Consider the following 16,755-nt stretch of genomic DNA (forward strand, 5'->3'; position numbering starts at 1 on the left):
TGGCACAAATATAAGTGATATGCTAAAAACTATAATCCCAATTGTGTAGTAATTGATGGGAAGCGAAAGATTGAGGAAAAATCCACAAAAGTTATCATAAAATTTACTTTTAGGTTGTTTTTCGACTTTTTAAAATTCATGTTGGATATGGGTCTTGCCAACATGTTTTATTAGTTTTTCTATTTTGGGCTTAAGTACTCAATAAAAAATATTTATATGATTTATAATAATAAGACCGCTTTTAGATGACTTATAATATTTTGTTAATGCCCATAAAAATTAGGAATGTGTTATTGGTATTACAAAAATTTCATTCTACACTCCTCACAAGTGTATTTTTCTTTCCTAATATAAAAAGTTTGGAGTGTAGAATGAGATTTTTGGAGTGTTAATAACAATTCCCAAAAATTATTGCGCTAAAACTCAATGATCACATTATTCACTTAAATTTTGAGCTAATATGTTCTCACGGTTTTAATTGATTTTGGAAATTTCAATATAAAATATATTCTTTTTCTTTTTAGCGTAACCTTAAGCTTCTTAAATTCATGTAGGACATTTTGAAGATGTTCTAGCTAGGTTTTGGCACCCACTATTATGTCTTATTAATTTTTATTCTTTTGACTTACATAGTTAGTAAAAAAAAAAATACTTATGTGAGTTAATAAAGACTTGTTATATTAACACCTTACAAATTATTGAATAAACTCCACATACTTAATACACCCCACATTTGCTTTTTCAATGAAAAATTATCTTAATACACCCCACATATTTCCCCATAATACTCTCACACCTCACATTCTCAATATACACTTTACATTTTCTACATACGTCCCATATTTTCTATACACCCCACATTTCTCAAATCTTATAAAGTTTTTAATTTGGACAAAAAATGCCGATTGGAATTTTGACAAAAGATGTCGCCTTGGATTTAAAGCATAGGTGGGTTGTTTTCAATTCCACTATTAAAACTCATGTCGTTTGTTTTTAATATTTGGTGGTAATTTTAGGTGTTTAATTCTTCATGTAATGTGATCCCTAAAAGATAAATACGAACATAGAAGCTTGAATAACGCAGCAAAAACAAGATTAAATAATTATCGATGTCGTTAAAATCACTAAAACAATAAAAAATATGAAGTCTTACCTCATGTGAAGCTTCCGAAACATCGATTTCTTGTTTCATTCGTCAAAAATAATTTTTCTCAATCAATATGTTTTTAGTTTCATTGGTTAGGGTTTTGTTTAACAATGGAAGGTCAGAGGGATTTTGGTAGTTGAAGAAGATAAATAATACGTTAAAAGTGATTTTGGGTGTATTTAGAAATTTTTTTTCAACCTAATAAGGTCAAAATTGACACACCCCGACCGAAATCAAGACGTGCTAGCCGTCACGCCTTTATTTCAGTCGGGGTGTGTCAGTTTGGTATCAGAGCATAGAAAACCTAAGTGCAGTCCAGAAGAAGAATACTAATTACACAACATCCAAAGGTGATCCAACATGCCTTGATTTCGGTCGGGGTGTGTCAAAAATTGCTATTGCATAGTAGGGTAAATAACTCATTTAATATTAAATTTAAATATGAGGTGCATTCAACATTTTGTGGAATGCTAATATAAAAAGCCTTAATAAATGGTAAGACCGTAAGACCGCTTTTAAGCATTATAACATTTTTCTTAATGTCGTACTAATAATATTTTGTGGAAACTCAACATAATCATTTTTCATTAAAATTGCGAGATAATAGTAATAATATTCACGATATTTTTTTAATAGGATTTGTGAATTTCTACAAAAACCAACACAAAACCTATTATTTTCATGCAACAATTTAAGTTCTTTGAATTCATGTATAACATTTGGGAGATGTTGAATATTTCAAGAATATATTCATATATTTGTTGGTTGAAAAGTTGGGTATATGCCTAACCGTTGCCTCTCTTCGAGTGAAGCATTGCAGCATATGGCATACTACAATATATATATATATATATATATATATATATATATATGTTATATATGTATATATATTTATATAATATATATACATAATATATTGGTGCTACATTGTGCAGAATGTGTGTACGAAAATGATGGTACCAAAAGGTTGGATTTAATTCAACCTTGTATCTTTTGGTTGAACTACAACTTTTGGTTAAAAGACATGATGCTTACTCAAATTGTATGAGTAGAATTAAAAGATATAAATAATCAATATTTATTTTCTGAAAATTCCAAATAAAAGACATGTCTTTTGGGTCAACACTATTAAGAAGGGTTGTATATCTTCAACTAAAATGAAAGGACTCAATGCATGGGTGTTTTAATGCCTATAAATACCTATTATGGCATAATGTTTCATACACAATTTTCAAAAATTTGTTTCTAAGGGAATACAATTCGGTTTTGCTAATCGAACATTCTATACTTTGTTGTATCCTGGAAGCGACTTGCCAATAACCCTTTAGCAAACTCATTCGAGTGGGCCCAAATAACACTTTAAGGAAACGATTTAAGTCGTACCTTAAAGTCATCATTCGGATTATTCTCTATGTTTCTATATTTACTCTAACAATCTTAAAGTGTTATTTTCATCATGGACAACAAGTTTGATAACATGACTTTGAAGATTATCAATCAAGATGTTTACAAGCTAGACAAATTTGATGGATCAAACTTCACCCGATGGAAGGATAAGATGCGTTTCATGCTTACTTTTCTAAATGTCATTTATGTGTTGGACCTGAAATTGAGCCTATTCGTGAACCAAGTGATGAAGACTCGGACAAAAGAGTTGCCGATTGAAAGAAGTGTGAAGAAGATGAATTGGTATGTCGAGAACACATCTTGGGCACATTATCTGACTGCTTATATGATCTGTACACACACATTCAATCTCCAAAGGAAATATGGGAAGCATTCGAATGCAAGTACACAATAGAGAAAATAGGTACCGATAAATTTTTAATGTTCAAATATTATGAGTTCACTATGTTTGATAACAAACTCATCCTAGACCAAGTTCATGAATTATTGGTCTTGGTCTCAAAGCTTCGTGAGTTTAAAATATTTATTTCGGATCCTATGATAGTTGGGGCTATTATTACCCCAAACATGGAATAATTATAGAAAGAAACTTCTACACATGGTGGAAGATATTAGTTTGGAGGATTTGCAAAAAGGGTATTCAAATTGAAGAAGAAACTCGAAATTGTGATAAGAATTTTGCAAATCAAGGTTTCTCCAAAGTTCACATTGTCGAAGGAAACAAATACAAAAAGAACTTCAAACTCAAAATTGACAAAGGGAAATTTAAAAAGACCAATTCCAACAAGAATCAAAAGAATGCAAATGGTGTCTGCTACCATTGTGGAAAGAAAGGCCATTATATTCGTAATTGTAGACACATAAAAGCAAGTGAAGAATATGCCAATAAGATCAATAGCGGAAATATGGTGGACAACTTTGGAATTGATAACATTGTTGCAATGGTATCAATGATGCATATTGTCATGATTACCGAATTGAATATGGCAGAGGCAATAAAATTCTCTGATTGGTGGCTCGACTCAGGAGCTACTATACATGTGTGCAATGATAAGACACAATTCATGACATATGAAGCATCAACGAACAATCAAGAGGTTTTAGTAGGGAATCATAATTCCACCAAAGTTCTATAAAAAGGAACCGTTGAACTTCAGTTTACTTCTAGGAAGAAATTGACATTGCTTAATGTACTGCATGTTCCAAAAATTAGAAAGAGTCTTGTGTCTATAAATTTATTATGTAAAAACAGTATAAAGACTGTTCTAGAGTCCGACAAGTTAATAATGTCAAAAAATGGAATGTTTGTTAGGAAGGAGTATTCTTGTGATGGGATGTTCAAACTAAGTATTAATAATAAAGTGAATTTTTCTGCATATATTGTTGAATCTTCCTCTCATTTATGGCATTTACGTTTAGCACATACAAATTTTAGATCTTTAAAATACATGTGCATACTTGGTTTAATTGCTTGCAATGATGATTATAATGATAAATGTGAAACATGTATTCAAGCGAAAATGACTAAGAAACATTTTCCAACTGCTGAAAGAAATACAAATTTATTAGACTTAATACTTTCTGACATATGTGAATTTAATGTTGTTTTAACAAGAGGAGGAAAAATATATTTTATTACATTTATAGATGATTGTTCTAAGTTCACTTATGTTTATTTATTGTCTAATAAGGATGAAGCATCTTAATGTTTTAAGTGCTATAAAGCTGAAGTTGAAAACCAAAAAGGAAGGAAAATTAAATGCCTTTGTAGTGATAGAGGTGGTGAATATTTTTTACATGAATTTGATATTTTTTTGTGAAGAACATGGTGTTATACATCAAAGAACTGCACCTTATACACCACAACAAAATGGTTTTGGCAGAGAGAAAAAATAGGACACTCACTAAAATGATTAATTCTATGATGATTAATGCTAATACTCCAAAATATTTATGGGGTGAAGCATTGTTTACTGCATGTCATATACACAATAGAATTACATCTACGAAGACACATGTGTCACCATATGAAATTTGGAAAGGAAGAAAACCAAATTTGTCATATTTGAGAATATGGGGTTGTGTAGCATTTTACAAGGCATTGAACCCTGAGAGATCCAAGTTGGGTCCAAGAGGAATTAAAAGCATATTGTAGGATATGCAAAAAATTCAAAGGCATATAGGTTGCTTAATTTAGACTCAAATACAATAGTTGAGTCTAAAGATGTCAAATTTATAGAAAATAAATTCTATAACAACTACTCAATGTCTGGAAAAGAGAATGATCAAACACTTTTCTCTAATCCGGCTAGTAGTCATTCTCAAGGTGAGAAAAGAAAACAGTCTGAAACTGTTAATGAACCAAGGAAAAGCCAAAGAGTAAGAAAAGAAAAGACTCTAGACTCTGATTTTATTTCATCTCAATCTATTGTATTTTTAGTCAAAGGAAATAAAACAAAGGTTCTTTAAAAAATACTCATATTGTTGAATGTTGAGGATGATCCTAAAAGTCTAAGCGAAGCAATGACTTCAAGAGATGCAACCTTTTGGAAAGAGGCTATAGATGATGAATTTGAATCATTGATATCTAAACAAACATGGCTTTTAGTAGACTTGCCTCAAGGATCAAAAGCAATAGGTTGTAAGTGGGTATTTAGAAGAAAATACAATACAGACGGGTCTATTCAGACATATAAAGTCAGGCTGGTTGCCAAAGGTTTTAAGCAAAAAAAGGGAATAGACTATTTCGATACATATGCACCAGTAGCTAGGCTCATATCAATTAGAATATTATTTGCATTGGCATCCTTATATAATTTGCATGTGCATCAAATGGATATGAAAACAACTTTTTAAAATGGTGATTTAGATGAAGAAGTCTATATGGAACAACCAGAAGAGTTTGTTCTCCCTGTGAATGAAAAGAAGGTTTGTAAATTAGTAAAGTCATTATATGGATTGAAGCAAGCACCAAAACAATAGTATGAAAAGTTTGATTTTGTCATTTTATCATATGAATTTAGACATAGCAGTGCTGATAAATGCATATACTCTAAATTCACAAATGATTATGGTGTTGTTATATGTTTATATGTCGACGACTTGCTAATTTTTGGTACAAGCATGAAAGGTGTATCTGAAACTAAAGAGTATCTAAATTCAAAATTTAAGATGAAGGACTTGAATGAAGTAGATACTATCTTAGGAATTAAAGTAAAGAAGCATAATAGGGGTTACGCTTTGTGTCAGTCACATTATATAGAAAAATTGCTTCTTAAGTTTAAGCATCTACAAATAAAAGAAGTAAATACCCCTTATGAACGTAGTGAAACTTTGCATAATAATTCTGGTAAGTCCGTTGCATAGCTTGAGTATGCTAGTGTAATCAGAAGTTTAATGTATGTCATACATTGTACTAGGCTAGATATTGCATTTGCAGTAAGCAAACTTTCTAGATACACTAGTCATTCAGGTACTGCTCATTGGAAAGCAATAAATAGAATTTTTGGTTATCTTACAAAAACTATTAACCTGAGTTTAATTTACTCTGAGTTTCCAGCAGTACTTGAAGGATATTTAGATGCAAGTTGGATAACAAATGATAATGATAATAAGTCTACATCAGGGTGAATTTTTACAATTGCTAGAGGAGCAATATCTTGGGATTTAAATAAGCAAACATGTATAGCACATTCAACTATGGAATCTGAATTTATAGCATTAGCAGCAGCAGGTAAAGAAGCGGAATGGATTAGAAATTTATTATTGGAAATAGAGTTGTGGCCACAACCAATGCCATCCATTTCTTTATACTGTGATAGTGATGCTACTTTGTCTAGATCGTACAACAAGTTATACAATGGAAAGTCTAGACATATTAGTTTGAGACATGAATATGTCAAGCAATTAATAACTGATGGAATTATTAATATTATTTATGTTAAATCAAGTAATAACTTGGCGGATCCGTTAACGAAAGCACTTTCAAGAGCTTTGGTAGTTAGTACATTTAGTGGAATGAGGCTAAAACCCTTTACTGAAAATTGGCCACTAATAATGGTAACCTGACTTTGTCTAGAACATCACTAGTTTAAAAGTTTAATGGGTAATAAAAAGTTATTGTTAAGTGGTTGTGAAAGCACTGAAAATTAATATATAGTTCATTCCAGAATGATCAATGCAAGACTGCTACGTTTAGGAGGATGAGTTTTATCTCTTAATGAGGTTATTTGTAGTTATGTCTATAGTAGTGGGGACATGGGAAGGAACCTCACCTATACGAACATAAAAAGTGGTGCCGCTTCTACCAAGAGTTGGGTTTTCTCTTTAAATGTTCATGAAATCAGGATGAAGCACAATGCCATAATAGTGCTTAATTAGTTCAGAAATTTCTTTAAGGAAATAAGACATAGTCATGTGTGTAGTTGTTCCAGTTTTAACATAAGAATATGTGGTTTAAACTTAGGTCAGCATCACATTTGTTATAACTTTGAATTACTTGCACTAATTAAAGGTTTAATTCGAAAGACACATTCATTGTCTGCATGATTATATCGGTATGCTTGTGATTAATTATAAAAAGAGAATTATTGTAATACTATTTTATATATTCTTAAGATAGAGAAGGATTGTTGAATATTTCAAGAATATATTCATATATTTGTTGGTTGAAAAGTTGGGTATCTGCCCAACCTTTGCCTCTCTTCGAGTGAAGCATTGCAGCATATGACATACTATAATATATATATATATATATATATGTTATTTATGTATATATATGAATATAATATATATAATATATATTGGTGTTGCATTGTGCAAAATGTGTATTCGAAAATGATGGTACCAAAAGGTTGGATTTAATTCAATCTTGTATCTTTTGGTTGAACTACAACTTTTGGTTAAAAGACATGATGCTTACTCAAATTGTATGAGCAAAATTAAATGATATAAATAATCAATATTTATTTTCTGAAAATTCTAAATAGAAGACATGTCTTTTAGGTCAACATTATTAAGAAGGAATGTATATCTTCAACTAAAATGAAAGGACTCGATGAACGTGTGTTTTAATGCCTATAAATACCTATTGTGGCATAATGTTTCACACACAATTTTTAGAAATTTGTTTCTACATTCCTTGCTTTGTTTTCTCTCCATCACATTCATACAATTTCTTTCGAATTATTTCTAAGAGAATACAATTCGGTTTTGCTAATCGAACATTCCATACTTTGTGTATCCTGGAAGTGACTTGCCAAGAATCCTTTAGCAAACTCATTCGAGTGGGGGCAAATAACACTTTAAGGAAACGATTCAAGTCGTATCTTAAATTCATCATTTGTAATTATTCTCCATATTTTTATATTTACTCTAATAGGAGATGTGTGTTTACAAAAAGAGCAGTGCCAGGCCTACAATGTTTAAACATATTATGTTTAGGACGTTGTTATTCACACACTCATTTTTACCTTTCGTACATCTCTCTTAATTTTCGGCTATTGATTAAATGAATGTAAGAAGATATTAGACAAAATTTAATAAGAATGTGTGATAAGTAAAAATAGCTATGTGAATAGCACTAACTGTATTTAACTTTGCCAACGTGCATCCATGTAAGCTCTCTCCCGCGCAATATTAATCACTTAATCAGATTCTGGATAACTAAAACTTGAACCACTCTCTGCCCACGTACAGTTCTAAAAATAGTAAAGAAAAATAATAGACTTGAGGCCATGTTGCTATATAAGGATATGGTAGTGACTCTTCAACTCCCAATCATCCATTGTAAGTTCACCTTCTGCATATATTGTTTACGGCAAGAGTAACAAACAATGGCTCTCACGTCCCGTTTCCTCTTTGCCACCTCCTCCTCCTCCGGTGCCCCTAGCCCAGAGGTCGATGAGTATCCAGAACTTCCAAAGGTTGATATTCCGAACTTACCGAACGTCGGAAAACCGAAAGCAGAAGTTGTTAGAATTCCTCTGTCCCATATTGGCCAAAAGACTTGAGAACAAACTATTTAAATAGAATTACCCCACTCTAACTAACACTGAGGTCTTTTGCAATAAAATTCCACACCTGATGGAATTGTGTAGGTGGCCCATTGGGGACAGTATTGATGTTGTTGGAGTGGGTCCTCAGCCCATCTACCTGAAATTTAAGAGAAGTATATGCAAAGCTAAAACCTCAGACCAGTGGTATTCAGGGGCTGGTTTTGTGCAAATCAGGCCTTCTAAAGCATCTTACGTTCTTAGACTATCAAGTGCACATTCTGGCCTGGTTTGGTACTGAGGTGATTCTGAAAAAAGCTGGTATCAAAAAAAGCTGGGAGCTGTTTTTGTGTTTGGTAAACATTCAGCTTCAGCTTTTTTTTCACAGTTTTGGGTGAAAAAAAAGCCAAAAACAAGAAGCTGCAAAACCCAGCTTTGAAAAACTGGTTTTTTTTCACATCTGTTTTACATAAAAGTTTACTAAACACTATAATACTGCTTTTTTTTTTCAAAAGCACTTTTACAAAAAAATTTACCAAACACTCTGCTGCTTTACTTCACAGCTGCTTATTCTCACAGCACAGCAGAAACAGCTTTTTTTCAAAGCACAGCAATACCAAACCAGCCCTCTGTATCATGAAGAACATCTCTTAACGTAACTTTCAAAATTTAGGGTTTAAAACTTTGTAGTATGTTACTATGTTTGCACTCTGACGTGTAATATAGTTGAACCACATGGTTGATATATATGTCCAGGGCGTCACGTTATATCATGATTTTGAATATATTTACAGATAGTTTTAAATTATTTTTAATTAAATTAAGTATGTTTTATTGGGTTGGAACGTAGGAGCTGTGGTAAGGACTGCATGTCTGGCTGAGGATGAACAAGGTTACGAGACCGCTCCTTTCTCCAAACTGAGTGGTGCAACTGATGCAAAGGGATACTTCTTCGCAACGTTATCACCATCGCAGCTTGAAGACAAGTGGAAGCTCACAGAGTGCAAGGCGTTCCTCGATTATTCTCCATCAGAAACCTGCAAAGTCCCCTGGAAAGTCTCTACTGACATTAACCATGGAATTACTGGTCATCTTCTTTCTTCTTATCGTACCCTCAGTGCCAAGAACATCAAGTTGTACTCGGTTGGGCCTTTCTTTTGCACCTCGGAAACTAAATCAGTCCCTAATGGGTATTAATTAAAGCATAATACTCGGATCCTGACCAGTCGACGTTATAACGACGCCTGATTTTAATTATTTTCTCCATTTACTTATTTGGAGCTGAATTATTGATTCTTTATTGTTGTTGGCTTTGCTTGATTTCATTGTTACTGGCAAGAGGTTTTGTGATTTACCATTTGGGATTATTTGTAATAAGATGCTTTGGTCTATATAGAGTTGTTTTTTAAACTCGTGATAATTCTTCTTTGGACATGATCTTCATTTTAAGAACGGACTGTCAATACGGTATGAATAATATAAGTAGATAACATGTCGCTAGTAACATTTAACGACATGTTATTAATACGTATCGACTTTCTTGATACAAATATTAACATTCTTGATACAAAATTTGTCATTTCACAAAGAATGAATGTTAAATAGTCTACTTCAAATTCTAGTTGCTTCCTCCGGGCAATGCCTCAACCCCAACCCTATCCCAAAACCCACCCATTCAAGTTGCACCTCTATTTTCCGGTCTTTATTCGATAAAAAAAATTGAAAGTCGCAAATCTGGCCATAAAGTCCTTTCGCTCAAGGGTGAGTTTAGTTGTTCTCTCCATAAATTAGAATAGTTTAAAATATCAATCAATCCTAATTGCTAACTCGAATATCATCTAATTAATATTTCGGGAGCGGCGGCTAGGATAACGTGCGAGGCTGTAGACCAATATGGGTTCGCAACTGCACCGGTCATCATCGTAAGTGATGCAACTGACATAAAGGGCTATTTCTTTGCAACAATGTGTCCTTCTGAGATTGAAAACAAGAAGCAGCTCACCAAGTGCAAAGCCTTTCTTGAACTCTCTTCATCGGTGTCTTGCAACGTTCCGACGGACTCAAACAATGGAATCAGTGGTGCTGTGCTTGCTTCATATCGCCTCCTCCATGACAAGAACATCAAGCGATATACTTTAGGGCCTTTTACTTTCGCATCATCACCACAAACCCAGAGTCCAGTCCCCAGTAATGGTGGCTACTAAATAAGACTACTTTCAACGGTTGAGTTGAGTAGGAAATGATTTCCGTACACCTTGCTTATTTTTGTCCTTTGATAATTCTTCGATATATTCAATCTAAACAAAAATAAATAAACATAAGGGTGCAAAGAGAGAAAAAGGGCGTGAGAAAATAGATTTGAGATCTACTCCGGATCTGTGTCCGGAACCCGTAGATCGAGCGATCGGTCCACTCAATTTCAATCCTACGATCCCCTTTAGACCATCCAACTAGCCCACTTTACAAAAACTCAAAAATTTGAACTAGCTGGATCTCTCTCTCTCGAACAGTTCAGATCTCTTAGTCTGCAAGCTCCAGACGCAGAGATCCATAGTAGATCTCATTCCTGAGAAAATAACTTCTCACAAAGACCGTAATTTGTATTCTACTATTCCAGCAATCCTAAAATCAAACGTCGAAACTGTTACTGGCATTCCAAAAATATTGTACTCGAAATTTCTCCCGCGAGTTCATGAGAGAGCCGCGCGGAGCAGTTCCCTTTGAACTACGAGTCATACCAAAAAAAGGAAAATCCAGCACCACCCAACATATGAATACGTAATGAAACAATTAAAGGATCACAGAAAAGAATATGTATTGTAACTTTCGTACAACCCTGTGTGTAGCTTTCTTCACAGTTCTCCCCTCACAATTTTCTTTACAAAGTGTATTACACTAAGCCTACGTATCACTCCTTTTCCTATATACACCGCCCTGAATTTTCACCTCGATCGTTCTTATTCTTGCCAGCTTATTTGGCCAAGAGTGCCCAACAAATAGATCGAAACTACGGAGCTGATTACACGAAAATCTCTTATTAAACACGACGGAATCTCAGATTTCTTTAGGCAAAACTTGATACCCACGCCTGCAACGGCTGAGTGGATTGAGCGTTAATGGCTCCATGAATGGCTCAGCATTCAAGATATTGCAGATTATCCTTTGAGCTAGCTACGCTGCAACCCGTAGACCACCCCAAGACACCTAGAATTATATCGATGCTTGAGCATGCAATAACCTGAGAGGGGAGAGGGGAGAGGGGAGAAAATCTCACGTAAGCACAAAAAGAATCACTAAGTGATAAAATACGGGGTTCAGAGATGGATGTCAGAGACACTACCAAACTTTCCGCATTTCCTTCAATGTGAAATAACATGACCGCCATTTCCCTTTCCCCGTCAATCTCAGCCTGGTCATTGATGGTAAGGGTGTTAAAGAAATACAAGAGAGCGCATCAATATAAAAAACAAATAGCTGCCAGCTCCAACCACTCACCACACAAGAACAAATAGTGATGCCTGCAGCTGCCAATGCTGTTGTAACCTCAGCCATCATACCTGAAATTATTGTTTTAAAGTTAAAACATGTCTAGAGTGATTCAGACGACGTCTTAATCCATCAACTGAAACTAATAAGACTACATACTACTGCTTTGGCTTAACCTATGAAGGTGAAGTAGAAGAATAAAATTTGTCCCAGGAATCCTTGTACATCATTGCTAAAGTAAATCAAGTAGAATGACAAGAGTATAGGGCAGTAAAAAAGATATCTCCACTGAGATTCTCAAGAACAAAAATAATTCAGAAGTGCCCGATCTCAACTAGCAGCAAATGCATCACTAATGTTTTTAATCTCAAGACAGAACAAGGGAAAATCTATCAATGATTCATTAAAAAAGCTAACCTTTTCGATCTACAGAAACCACGCAGAACCATTGTATGGAGTGCCCTTCAATACTATGCCAAGAGGCAACCTTGCTGGCCTGCCAACTTTCTAAACTGCGTATTTGGGATCGGGTTCCTCGACGAAACGGTGCGTATTTGGGATTTTCAATTAGAAGCAAGAATTGTTTAGAACATCTCTAAAAGAAATGTTAAAATATACACATCAGCTATAACAGGAAGAAGAAGAAAAAAAAAAAAAAAAAAAACAAAAAAAAGCCATACTAATATTCTCTAACCGAAATGTCAAATCCTATGTGATGATGATATGAATTTGCAGCATAAGAGGTTGCTATCAAATTTGACAACAGCTTCAAATGTTTTTTTTATTAATTACTAAATGTATTTTATTAACTTTTAATTAGTTTAATCATTTATTATAATTAACGTTGAGTTGACCAATGTAATTATCCTTTTTTCTTCTTTTTAATCAAGGAATGTGAACATGTCTTTTATTAAATTTTAATTAGTTTAATAATTTATTTTATAAAATAATAATTTAATTTGACATATCAATTGGAGAACATAACTTTAAAAAATGTCAAAATATTATATAAGTTATCAAAATTTAAATTTTATGTTCTATCTCATTTGAAAATTGTCTTAGGACTATACATAATCAAAGAGGATGATTAGAAACTAATTTGAATAATTTAAAGAGAGTTGCAATTGTCTTTGGGTAATTAAGAACAAACTAATTAAACATTAAACACCTACAATTCAGATTAATCAGGAAGAAACCAATGATCAAAGTCATCAATTTCCCCTGACCAACTCAATTTACAACCACCAAAATTAAAACAAAACTAATAAAAGCAGATAACATTAATCACAGGGAAGCAGGAACGTCATCGTCGTCATCGAAGCTCCAGAGATCATCACCAAGGGCGCTTTCCTGAGGCGGAGGATTCTGAGGAGCCGCCGTGGACTGCCCATCCAGATACGGAATCTGATAGAACTTCATCATGCTCTCATACGCCATTAGCTCCTCGGAAAGCTTCTGCACTTCGTCCTTTTCCATTCTTGCAATCGGCTCCAAGCTGCGTTTCCCTTCTTGAGTTTCCTCCACTTCTGTCAGCTCAGCTCCGCCGTGACAACCGCCGCTCCCGATCTGATTGCAACCCAAAAAGCCCGTTGAGGAGAAAGCGCCATCTGAACCAGACAGAGTTTTCTTCCCCGGAAACGACAATTGGGTCGGTGTTCACATTAGCCATGGAGTTAAACTCAATCGACATGGAATTGAAGGGAAATGTCGCGATCTGGTTCAGATCATACCCAAATCCCAAATCAAAGCTTTTGGGGTTGGATACAGATTAGGATTTGGGTTTCTCAGATACGTCTTGGCGGGGAGGTGATCGTCTTCGTTGAGGAAATTGACCTTGGCTTTTTTGCCGCGGATTGTTAGAACCAGAAACTTGCAAAGAGTTACTGTAATGCAAAGTTCGAAAGCTTACAGAAACCAGGGAGAATTATCTTATTCATGAAAGCAATTATCATGGCTATTAAATAGCCTTACACTTGAACAGAAACAAGAAATAACAGCCCACGATTTTACAGGTCCTATAATCATGGTCAAGACTACGTCAAAACAGGAAAATGCAGCTTGTCCCTCAAGAATAGGGATTATTGGACTCCTCGTGTAAATCATTACTAAAGTAAACCTTATCAGTAAACGGCTAGAAAATCAATTACTTCAACACGGATTTTGCGAGCCTCCCTGCCGTAAGCTCGGGCCGCCTCCTCGGCGGTGTTGAAGGTATCGAGCCAAACTCGAACCCCTTTTCTGGGATCACGAATCTTGGCCGCCCATTTGCCCCGCGGGCGCTGCCTGATGCCTCGGTAGAGGTTCTTCCTCTGCCTCTTAGCTGGCTTCCCTTTTCGCACATCACCTGTTTGTGAAAAATCCCCAGTCACAATCCGAACGAAAATTCTCATCTTTTAACTCGCAGAAAAACAACATACGGATGAAAAAAGTGCGTACCTGAAATGGATTGGGATAATTTACGCGGAATTGAGTCGGTGCGTTTAACTGGGGTGGGATTGCAGTCGAAGAAAGTGTCGGGATCGAAGGGAGAGTCCGGCCATATGTCGGAGGCGGTGACACGACGGCGACGGGAGGGACGGATGAAATCAGCCATTATAGCACCACCGCACATTCTCGAAATCGAAAAACTTGTGTGAATTAACTCTCAGAGATGAACTGAAAATTTTGGGGGGGAGGGGAGAGAGAGAGAAAGAGAAGGGTTAAGGGATGAGTGGAAAAGGAGGGGGGGAGGGAGGTTTTGTACGAAGAGAAATGGACACTGTTTGCTATTTTGTATTAATTACATGACCTTTGTGGAACTTTCGTTGGATTTCTCGGACCTTCTCGGACCTTTATTAAATTTGTTACCATAAATCTTATTGGGCCTTGCGTGGTTGGCAAGCTTCTCGGACCTTCTCTTTTGAGTCCAGCTGGCCCTAATGAGAGAGCAATGGTACCTACTCATGTGAAAATCTGCCTTCGTAAGTTGAAACGTGACTAATTATTTGGCGGCGGAAGGAGACTTAAAAAAGGAATTTTCCATCAATTCTCTATCATCTCATAATTTAATATCAATTTTTGTGTTAAAATTATAAAAAATTGTACTAAAAATATGAGGTGATAGATAGTTCGTAGAGAGTCTCATTTTTTAGAGAGTTCATTTAGTATTCCCAAGGTTTTTTTTATGATTAAACTCCACATCTTGCAATACGTGGTGAAGTTGGGAGACAATATCAGAAGGATCAAATGATTGATGGTGAACAATCTGAGAAACCACTTCTATCGATTTTAAATTTCAAAAACCAACGTGGGAAGTTATGACAATCTCATAAATCATTTTGGTTAAAGAAACCTTTTGTAAAATAATAAATGTTAAGTAAAAGTTTGAATGGGTATGTTCTACTTTGAAAGAAGTGGAGTAGCTTTACCTCAAGTTGTTGATAAGTTGGTGGATATATGCATTGAATCTAATTAAACATTAGAGGAAAGAGTGAGTGATGCAAGTAAAGCAAGTTTAGAAACCGCTAAGCACATCGTATTCGTATGAATATTCTAACGTCTAAGTGGTGGGTATAATCCGTCAATTTTTTTAAGGTGGACAGTTGGTAATAAGTCATTGTTATCCACATCTTTCTGACCCAAAAAGGCTAAGGAAAATTCTACACTATCCATAATTACAGCTAGATAGATTCACGAACTCGAAACATTGAACCCCGAACCTCCCACATCCATCATCCATCTCATCCATTTTGGCTTGTTTAAGTGACAATTTACAACTGATAAGGGAAAACTTCAAAGCTGTTTTGTTTGTTTGTGTTTGAATTCAACGGTCAAAATTGCCTTTTGACTGCCAATATTGCAATATCTGAATTAGTCCGCACCACTTCGTGTTCCTCGAGTCTCATTTGACGTTATAAATTTACATTAATTTAATGTAGTTTTTTTGTCACTTTTGCTACAAGTAGATCGTATTTTATGTTTCTTGTTTGCTTAATGTCGTCTTGATTCTCGTAAAATAGAGAATCTTGTTAATTTAGGATGTGTTCTTTTATGTTTGCTTAATGTCGACAATGTATCGAACAGCTAATTGGCACATATACAAGTGATATACTAAAAACTTAAAATCCTAAGTGTGTAACAATTGATGGGAAATGAAAGATTGAGGAAAATTCCACAAAAGTTATCATAAATTTTACTTTTAGGTTGTTTTTCGACTTTTTAAAATTCATGTTGGATAGGGGTCTCACCAACATGTTTTATTAGTTTTTCTATTTTTGGCTTAAGTACTCAATAAAAAATATTTATATGATTTAATAATGATAAGACCGCACTTAGATGACTTATAATATTTTGTTAATGTCTATAAAAATTAAGAAAGTGATATTGACATTCCAAAAATCTTATTCTACACTCCTCATAAGTGTATTTTTCTTTCCTAATATAGAAAGTTTGGAGTGTAAAATGTAATTTTTAGAATGCTAATAACAATTCTAAAAAATTACTGTGCAAAACTCAACGATCACATTATTCACTTAAATTTTGAGCTAATATGTTCTCACGGTTTTAATTGATTTTGGAAATTTCTTTTTCTTTTTAGCGTAGCCTCAAGCTTCTTAAAATCATGTAGGACATTTTGAAGATGTTCCAGCTAGATTTTGGCACCCACTATTATGTCTTATTAATTTTTATTCTTTTGACTTATATATTAGTAAAAAAAATAAAAAATACTTGTGTGAGTTAATA

The 16,755-nt window shown here is 34.4% G+C and overlaps 1 long non-coding RNA gene and 1 pseudogene across 2 annotated transcripts; both read right to left on the reverse strand.

The window, feature by feature from the left end:
• Positions 1 to 11,482: 11,482 nt before the first annotated feature.
• Positions 11,483 to 12,579, reverse strand: LOC148693292 (uncharacterized). Its single transcript, XR_015953294.1, has 4 exons — positions 12,451 to 12,579; positions 12,043 to 12,104; positions 11,888 to 11,956; positions 11,483 to 11,785 (listed from the first exon to the last, which is right to left on the reverse strand). It is a non-coding gene; the product is annotated as an uncharacterized LOC148693292 (long non-coding RNA).
• A 607-nt stretch (positions 12,580 to 13,186) lies between these two features.
• LOC137743376 (uncharacterized) lies at positions 13,187 to 14,723 on the reverse strand (annotated as a pseudogene). Its single transcript, XR_015953293.1, has 3 exons — positions 14,470 to 14,723; positions 14,187 to 14,377; positions 13,187 to 13,902 (listed from the first exon to the last, which is right to left on the reverse strand). The product of XR_015953293.1 is annotated as an uncharacterized LOC137743376 (transcript).
• Between the last annotated feature and the right edge of the window lie 2,032 nt (positions 14,724 to 16,755).

This window comes from Pyrus communis, chromosome 11, assembly GCF_041283825.1.
Source record: "Pyrus communis isolate YQ-2024b chromosome 11, ASM4128382v1, whole genome shotgun sequence".
Classification (NCBI taxonomy): domain Eukaryota; kingdom Viridiplantae; phylum Streptophyta; class Magnoliopsida; order Rosales; family Rosaceae; genus Pyrus; species Pyrus communis.